Here is a 10,000-nt window from a genome sequence, read left to right as displayed (position 1 = left end):
TGATGTCGTATAATTCCTTAACGACTTAAGCTATGACTACGAAACTTTGTGACTTTTCCTAACATTTAGTTGGCTACAGTTAGGTACCGAAAGATTAGGTTTATCATTTTTTCTGTTGCCATGGCAACGGTTTTCTGACAGGTATGTCTGATCAAAAATCACTTAACCATATCTATGATGCCATATATTTTCATATTTTTTTGTTATTTCCATTAGCATCAGACAACTTTGTGAGCATTTAAGTGGTTTGAAGCATAAAATCATTAAAATTTAAGTGCATTACCTAAATTTGTTGGAAAATCCATTATGGCGAGATTTTGGACATAATAACATAATGATGTCGTAATGACGTCATAATAATAGATAATGACACAAAAATTATGTCATTCATAGATGTAGATCATCTCCCCCAAGTTTCGTAGTCATACTGTATTCCGTTCATGAGTTATGGGGGGGGGAAGAGAGCCCCCCACCAGGCCCAGGAATGCCAAAAAAGCCCAGTCTGAATAGTGTTAAGATGGGCAGAAGCCATGTACCTGTAACCTGGTCTCCGGCTTCCATATTATTCTGATTAAAACATTTACTGTAGAACAGTGATTCTCAAACTATGGGCCACGGCCCTCTGGTGGGACGCGGCGGCATTACAGGTGGGCCGCGAGAGGTCTGGGAAAATTATCCTCAAATTTACTCACATGGTGTTTAGATATTCACATCTTGTTCAGTTATCTTGTGTCTTTCTTGTGTGCGTCCATAAACTTATGGCTGTAGTATTAATTTCAATAGAACAGAGGAATGAAGTTGCATCTCGTCCATGGTCTTATTTGAAGTCTGAAAAGGCCAAAAAGCAAGACATAACATCATTCAAAATGAAACCACAGAGCAGCGTGTAGAATCCTCATTTTTTTCATGACAATAAATCTTTACAATCGACATTAATTATGCTGTTGTGTTGAACCCTGTCCTCTTCCCGTCACATCCTAGTGAGGGAGCTGGGTGGGTTCAGGGGGCTTAAGGTCAGATACACAGTTGGATTATGTGAGAGCATTTTTTCAGCTGCACACAACACCCTTGCTGGGCTTGCCTGTCTATTTTTAAACGTTTTTTTTTTCGCCACCGCGGGAGCATAGATAGAAGGTAGACGCAATCCGCTAGGATTGTATTGTCTGCCCAGTGTCACTGATACCTTGGAGCAGACCTCTACGGTCTAGTGTCAAGCACAAGTCTTGATAGTGTATTTTAATACCTGCGCGGCTGTGGCGTGTGTGTATGTGTGTGTGTGTGTGTGTATGTGTGTGTGTGTGTGTGTGTGTGTGTGTGTGTGTGTGTGTGTGTGTGTGTGTGTGTCTGTCTGTCTGTCTGTCTGTCTGTGTGCGTGCGTGCGTGTGTGCCTGTCTGTCTGTGTGTGTGTGTGTGTGTGTGTGTGTGTGTGTGTGTGTGTGTGTGTGTGTGTGTGTGTGTCTGTGTGTCTGTGTGTCTGCGTGTCTGCGTGTATCTGTGTTCATTGGTGTGTGCTTGTGGCAGAGTTTTATGGTAGACATTAGATAGCTTTGTGAATAACAATGAACTATGTAAAGCCCCAAGTGTTTAAGCACATATGGGGTTCTTCTTTCCTTAAAGGGAGCAATGTGAGCACGAGAGTAATCCGTTTCAGTCAGACAGCTGCTAGCTCATCTCCCGCTCACTGGCATTGTTACAGTTGTCCACACAAATGCTCTTAACATTTAGAAACTCTTGAAGAATCGGTTGGTCACCACAAACCAATGGTAACGATATATTAGGTAATCTACAGTATGTCATCACTAAGATGTGAACATAGTTATTTAGAATAAATTGAGGTAATTTTGAGGAAGGAAATTTGGGAAGGAAACCAAGATTTTTTCTTGACATTGAACAACATAAGTCTTCATATACTAGCCTATACGCATTATTATGATTCCAAACTTTTTCCCAGTATTGACAGCAACCTTCTTATTGTGTCAAAAAAATAGTATCCTATTATAATCTCGCATTTTACAATCAAATATACAGTACGGTTTAATCATATATGGGAAAAAAACTTATTCTAATTATCCTAAACATCAAACAGTTCCCCAGTGTGATTTCTGTCTCAATCGGATAGGGCCTCCAAACCCAAACTGGATACCTGCTGTAGTGCCGCCTTCTAGGAAGGCTTGATGCTGACAGGCACGATAATCAGGAATACCCGCAGAAATACTTTCCTGCGTGATGTGTCAGTGTGATGAGAGCTGGCAGTTGATTATAGCAGACAATGCCAGGCCATTGACTAGTAAACGGGGCTCTGACAGTTCAGATGAGTTGTGACTGCATGCAAGGGGTGCTTTATTTTATGGTCCCGAGTGTCTGGCATACCAAGGTCATTGTGGAACCAGCAGCCCCTGGCTCTTTGCCAGGGTTAGATCTGGACACACACAGACACACCAACCCACACACAGACAGGAGGGGCTACACACATGCACACACGTTCACCCACACCCACACCCACACACGTGTAACGGAGACCAACTAGCAGAGTGGAACGTTAGTAAACCTCCCTTCCGAAGCTCAGAGGTGTCAAAAGTAAAAGTAAAAATAAAAAAAGAAACAGTTTCCTTACAACACAAGTAACATATCTGAGTTACCAGTAGACCTGTGTACTTGTCTTACAATCAGCTAACTCTGCACTGGTTGGGTTAAGTTTGTGGTGGGTCCTTGTTGTGTACAGTGGAATGATTGACGTGCCCCTTGGGGTCACACGGACGCATATGAATGTAACACACCAGTTAGTTAAGTTACCCAGTAAAGTATGCACGCATGTGAAACCGCCTCCGGAGTATTCTTTATCTATAACGGGCTAAGCCCCCAGTTATACAACATGGTGTCAGAATAAAACTTATCGTGAGTAAGACGAACTAAACCTGCAAGTTGTAACGACGGATCTTCGAAAGAAAAAGAAGAAAAGAAAGAAGATGGAGCAGCGAGAGCAGCGAGCACCTGCAGTAGCAGCAGCGCCAGCGGCGGCACCTGCTGCACGGATAGCACCGTTAGCCCTGCCACAGCTAGCCCCGCCAGGCAAGTTCGACTTCTCCAACGTAAATGAATGGCCGAAGTGGATGAAGCGCTTCGAGCGATACCGAGTGGCTTCAGGACTGAACACGCAAACTGAAGAATTTCAGGTGAATGCTTTCATGTATGCAGCGGGCGATGATGCTGAGGGTGTCATGAACATGCTTACGCTAACAGAAGAGCAGAAAGGTTCTTACAAAGCCGTTACAGATGCCTTCGCTACATACTGTGTTAGCAAAAGGAACGTGATCTTTGAGAGGGCACGTTTCAATCGCCGAGTGCAAGAACCCGGCGAGAGCGTGGAGTCATTCTTAACTGCGGTGCATGCATTGGCCGAACACTGTGAATTTGGGACATTGAGAGATCAGTTAATTAGAGACCGCATTGTAGTTGGCATTCGAGACGGCAAGCTCTCAGAAAATTTGCAACTAGATGCCAAACTAACTCTGGAATCGGCCATAACGAAAGTTAGGCAAAGCGATGCTGTGAAAAAGCAGCAGCCGGTTATGCGCGGGACGGAGCCCGTGGCGGGAAACCTCGAAGCAATACACAAAAGGCAAAGCAGAGGGCCCGCGAGAGTGAAAGGATCGGCGAAAGATCATCCCGCGACAGACCAGGGATCGGCGTGCGGGAGATGTGGAAATGCCAAGCACCTGTGGAAGGATTGCCCTGCTCGTGACGCTGAGTGCAGACGGTGTCACAAAAAGGGCCACTTCGCCAAGAAATGCAAATCTAAAGGCGGAGTGCACAACATCACCGAGGAACGCACGGACGGCGTGGAGGGTGAGGACTACTTCTACTCGGCAGAGGGAAACAGTGAGTGGAACGAACTGCTGCAGCTGAATGGAAAAAAGACTGTGTTTAAACTGGACACGGGTGCAGCGGTGACAGCAATTCCAGGCAGCGCTTTCTTCCCCAATAGCCACGGAGCCCTGCAGCCAGCGAGAAAGGTGCTGTATGGGCCAGGAAACCACAAGCTGGAGGTGAGAGGCTGTTTTAAGGGTCTGTTAAGCATTGAGAACAGAGAGACTGAACAGGACATTTATGTAATTGACAAACTGTCGAAGCCTCTGTTAGGCCTGCCGGCAATTGAGGCACTTACTTTAATTCAGCGCCTGCACACTGTAAAAGCAGACCAGATTGACATAAAGGCTCAGTACCCCAAAGTTTTCTGTGGCCTAGGCAAATTAAAGGAGCCATACAAAATTGAGTTAGAGCCAGAGGCAGTCCCCTTTGCTCTGTCATCTCCACGGCGCGTGCCACTGCCCATGCGAGACAAAGTGCGGGCAGAACTCAAGCGCATGGAGGACATGGGGGTCATTTCGAAGGTGACCCAAGCTACACCATGGTGCGCGGGCATGGTCATAGTGCCCAAGGCGTCAGGCAAGATTCGGCTGTGCGTAGACCTGACGCACCTGAACAAGTGGGTACGACGAGAGAGACATATCCTGCCAGCAGTAGACCACACTCTAGCTAGTTTGGCAGGGGCAAAGATGTTCACAAAACTGGACGCAACAAGTGGCTTTTGGCAAATCCCTTTGTCAGAAGACAGCTCACTGTTGACAACATTCATCACACCGTTTGGCAGGTATGCATTCAACCGCCTGCCATTCGGCATCTCCTCAGCCCCGGAGCACTTCCAGCGCCGCATGTCACAAATGCTGGAGGACTGTGACGGGGTGGTGTGTCACGCAGATGACATCCTCGTGCATGGCAAAGACAACCAGGAACACGACGCACGACTCCATCGTGTGCTAAAAAGACTGGAGGCTGAGGGCCTGACGCTGAATGAGAAATGCGAATTCTCCAGGGACAGCATCATGTTCGTCGGCCACCACGTCTCAGCAAATGGGGTGGCACCAGATCCTGGGAAAATAAAGGGCATAATGGACATGCCTGAGCCGACCGACGTAGGAGGAGTGAGGAGAGTGATGGGCATGGCAAATTACCTGGGGAAGTTTTTGCCCCACCTGGCCTCATACACAAAGCCCATGAAAGATCTTCTCAGCGAGAAAAATGAGTGGTGCTGGGGCACAGCACAAAAAGAGGCTTTTCAGAGACTGAAAAATGAACTGAGTTCACCGCGTGTGCTGGCGCCATACTCACCAGCAGCTGAGACGTGCGTCTCGGCAGATGCGTCATCGTTCGGGGTGGGTGGCGTCCTGACACAGCGGCAGACAGATGGCAAGTGGAAACCAGTGGTGTTCATCTCAAGAGGGCTGTCCGACGCCGAAAAACATTATGCCCAAATTGAAAAGGAGGCTCTGGCAGCAACGTGGGCCTGCGAGCGGCTGTCATCTTACCTGCTGGGGCTAAAATTCAGACTTGAGACAGACCACAAGCCACTGGTGCCACTGCTGAGCATCAAAGCTCTGGATGAGCTCCCTCCAAGAGTCCTCAGATTCCGTCTGAGGCTGCTCAAGTTCAACTTCGACATTGTACATGTGCCGGGTAAAGAACTGATAACGGCAGACACGCTGTCCAGAGCGCCTGCAAGACAGGCATACACGCAGGAAGACGAGGACAGAGAGAGAGAGGTGGCGGTGTTTGTGGACGCAGTCATCAGCAGCGTGCCAGCTTCAGAGACTAAACTAAAGGAGATAGAGGAGAAGCAAAAAGCAGACCCAGTCTGCGCCAGGCTCAGGGAGTACTGCTCCACAGGGTGGCCGGAGAAAAATGCCCTTCCTCCCGAGCTGGGGTCATACTGGGCAGAAAAGGACAATCTCACACTGGCTGGCGATCTGCTCCTCAGAGGGTGCAGAATTGTGATCCCCAGCTGCATGAGACAAAAAGTGCTCCAGGACATACACGATGGCCACCAGGGCATTGTCAAGTGCAGGGCAAGGGCCCGCCAGTCCGTCTGGTGGCCGGGAATCTCCGTGAAGATCCAGAGCATGGTGGAGAACTGTGACATTTGCACCCAGCGCAGGTCTGTACACAGAGAGCCCCTGATGACCACGCCAGTGCAAGAACGCCCGTGGCAGCGAGTGGGGACAGACTTGTTTTTCTGGGAGAAAAAGACATACTTACTGATAGTTGACTACTTCTCATGTTACATCGAGGTGGTTCAACTTAATGTCACTTCAGCGCACACAGTCATAGCAGCCCTGAAAGACACATTCAGCCGTCACGGAGTCCCACAGACGGTTGTCTCCGACAACGGCTCACAGTATAGCTGTGGGCTCTTCAAAGACTTTGCCAAGGAGTATGGGTTCACCCATCTCACCAGCAGCCCGAGATACCCCCAGGCGAACGGGGAGGCAGAGCGTGCAGTGGCGACTGTAAAAGGACTGTGGAAGGGAGGAGGTGAGAAAACAAAAGCCTTGATGACTTACCGGGCTACTCCGCTGGAGAATGGCTATTCCCCAGCCCAGCTCCTGATGGGGAGACAGCTACGCACGACCATTCCCCAGCTTCCAGTGCACCTGCAGCCGCGCTGGCCAAACATCAAAGGCGTCAGAGCAGCAGAGAAACGGGCAAAGGAGAACCAACGGCGCAACTACAATCGGCGCTACCAGACCCGTGCCTTACCAACACTTCGTCCTGGTCAAGCGGTGTGGCTCCAGAGAGAAGAGGTGAAAGGTACAGTGGTGCAACCAGCCCCAACACCTCGGTCCTACATTGTACGGACTGATGCGGGACTGATGAGGAGAAATCGCACGCACTTGCGTGCTCTTCAACAGCCACATCCACAAACACAGGTAACACAGACACACACACCTGTCACAGACACAGAGCCAGTCATAACAAACACACCTACACCCACTCACGCACCACAAGACCAGAACACACCCCATTCAGATAACACACACTACGTTACATCCTCAGGCCGAGTCTCCCGTCCTCCGGTTCGGTTGGATTTGTGAAGAAACAGAAGAAGAAGAAGAAGGGGGGGACTTTTGGGAAAAAGGGGGAACTTTGAAACAAAAAAAAAACGAAAAAAAAAAAAGAAGAGGGGAAAGAAAGGGGTTAAGAGAAAATGTTCTTTGTGGTCAATGAAAAAGAATGTTAAATGCATTGTGTTTATGTTGCATTTATGTTAATGACAATGTCTTGAGAAAAGTAAGTAAGAGACATGATGTTCATGTTATATGAGTTTAAAGAATATGCTGTTGGTATGAAGTTATGAAGTTAACTTTAACATGAATGAGTTTAAATTGGGGTTATACAATGAGATTCCAGTAAATCTGAAGTACTCCCTTAAAGGTTATTTGTTGATGAGATTTCTATCTAAGAGGGGGAGGTGTTGTGTACGTGGAATGATTGACGTGCCCCTTGGGGTCACACGGACGCATATGAATGTAACACACCAGTTAGTTAAGTTACCCAGTAAAGTATGCACGCATGTGAAACCGCCTCCGGAGTATTCTTTATCTATAACGGGCTAAGCCCCCAGTTATACAACAGTCCTTGTTAGGTTTTCAGTGTTTTCAGTAACAACAGTCTATCTATCTCATTAGGTACAATGGGGTAAATGGTGTAACAGCTATGTAATGCCATGTGCTAGTGTTGTAATTACACCACAAAAGTACTTTTACTTTTACTTTTGACATCTCTGCCAAAGCCTCATACAGTATCGGTAGCATTGGGCTATCGGACTGCTCCTTTAGTCCAGCCAAGGCCGTAGCCAGGGTTTTGAATTTAGGGATGTCCATTGATCATGATGTATTTGTTTTCATGAATATTTACTGGAATAAACCAACATCTACTGGTCTGCCCAAGTAGAGAAAGGTATGGAAGCATGGAAAATGTAGATTTCCTAAACATTTTCAGAAGGCATACTCAGAAATTGATGGTGATGATAAATGGAAAAGATAATTGAAATTAATATTGATAGGTATGGGGGTGAATAGTAGCCTATATGCAAGTGTTTGGTACAACCAAAGGCAATTTGGCAGGGGTAGACTAACTAACTAATATAGTAAATGCAGTTAGAAATCATGCATATTGTATATCTATTGCTAAACAGCCAATACAAATGTATGGGCTATATTGATTTCATGAATTGAATGTGACAAATTGTCTACAGTTCAAGATAGCCTACATAAATGTGTATTGTTAGTCAGGCTACAACACCTATACTTCTCTGCTTCCTTACTGATGAAACGTACATGACACCGACTTGACATGTACAGTATATCATTCGAAATAGTACAAGCTAAGCTCTCTTTCAGTATATGACCAAAATAATTGTCCAAAAATAATGTAGGCCTAGGTGTAGTGCACTAATTCAGTAACACTGTATAGGCTATTGCAGTAATAATGTAGCAAGAACTGCGGTCTTGATGATTTTCTATTGGTAGAGAGAAAATGATCCAGTTGGGAAATTTGTGTGACACCATTAAGGTAGGCCTGCTTATGTAGGCTATATTATATTTTATTTCCACATTCTGCATGGAGAGGCATGGGGGTGGGGGTAGGGTGTGTGTGTTGGGGCGGGGGGGGGGGGGGGGGGGGGGGGTGAAAGTATAGCCTACAGTACACACGCAAATTACTCATTCCCATCAAATTTGGCCCGCAGGCCTGAGTTTGACATCCCTGACTGAAGCTGTACATTTTAGTAATATGCAGGTCTCTAAATTAATAAACAAGCCAACTGGCCAAATGCTGGTGAAATTTAAGTTTGGCTAGTAGAAAAGCCCAAACTCACTAGCCACTTTGACCCATTATGTGTGTGTGTTTGGATAGTAAGACTTAACATCTACAAGCCATTTTGGGTGGTGACTAATGTTGTAGGCCTAACATAGGCTCTGGAAAAAGGATTGAGAGGTATGCCTGCTGTTATGACATGGTCTGGGGCACCTCAAATCATGGCCTAGCCCTATACTTTATTTATAAATAATTGTATTACCTGTATTTTAAGTGGTGCCCATATCACAAGCATACACCTGGACTATTGTTATTAAGAGGAGAGAGGGGACAAATATAAGAAGACTTAAAATGTAAGGTGAAACCTTTTTGTAGCACATCCGGCACATTGACAATACATTGAAGTAAAAGCATGCAATACGATTCAGCACTGTAGTGAGATAAGTGTAACCAGAATGGTAAAATACTAAGTAAAGTACAACGTTTTCTAACAGTGCACTTAATTAAGTTAATTAATTAAGATAATGTCTATCCGTCCGTGACACGTTTATGAATTGTGATTCCCTCTTGTATCCACAAGGTGACAGACTTGAGTTTTGGCCTGGAGCTAATGCGTGCTGGCAGAGGTGGTTTTATTTGGGCTAGCGGTAGGCCTATTTATTAGGCATATTACTTGACGATGTTTGGATTCATGCACGTGATGCTGAAATGGCGTGATGGCCTACTAATGGTTAATGTAGGCTAGGCCTACTAATAATGTCTGGTAATTTGTCATTAACTTTATTAATTTGAAATCCTGGTACTTTTTCAAATCATTATTCAAATGTCAAATTATCACTCACTACGCAGTATTTTTAATGTCTACTTCCGTTTGTTTTCTATGTATCAAACAAAACTGTTTGTAGCCTATCCACTAACGTTGGAGGACATACGGTCATCTGGTAAGCACATCACTCTACCAACACAATGCCACGGGTGGGCCAATTAATTGTATGGACAGAGACGACTTGCTGGAAGAGATGCAGGCCTACGGCAAGTGGGGCTTTTTTTTAGAAGAACCAATGATATGTCGTACGTTTATTTACGGGATCTATTTAATTGCATGGAGGCTAGGGCTATGCTGAGATATGCCAAATGTAATTAATGTAATATAAATATTAATCACAACGCAGAATCATGAATAGCTTACATAGGCTACTTCAGTTTGTTTATACCGTATAACAACCAAAACCTTTAAAAATCGATTGAAATTTGACGAAATTACAGTCATTTGGTGAATACATTACTACCAACTCAATGCAGAGAGGTGCGCCAGTTGCTGTGGTAAGATGGCCGCCGTGTGCGGACT

The sequence above is a fragment of the Engraulis encrasicolus genome, chromosome 18 (genome assembly GCF_034702125.1).
Source record: "Engraulis encrasicolus isolate BLACKSEA-1 chromosome 18, IST_EnEncr_1.0, whole genome shotgun sequence".
Lineage (NCBI taxonomy): Eukaryota > Metazoa > Chordata > Actinopteri > Clupeiformes > Engraulidae > Engraulis > Engraulis encrasicolus.
Note: the sequence above shows the minus strand (reverse complement) of the source record.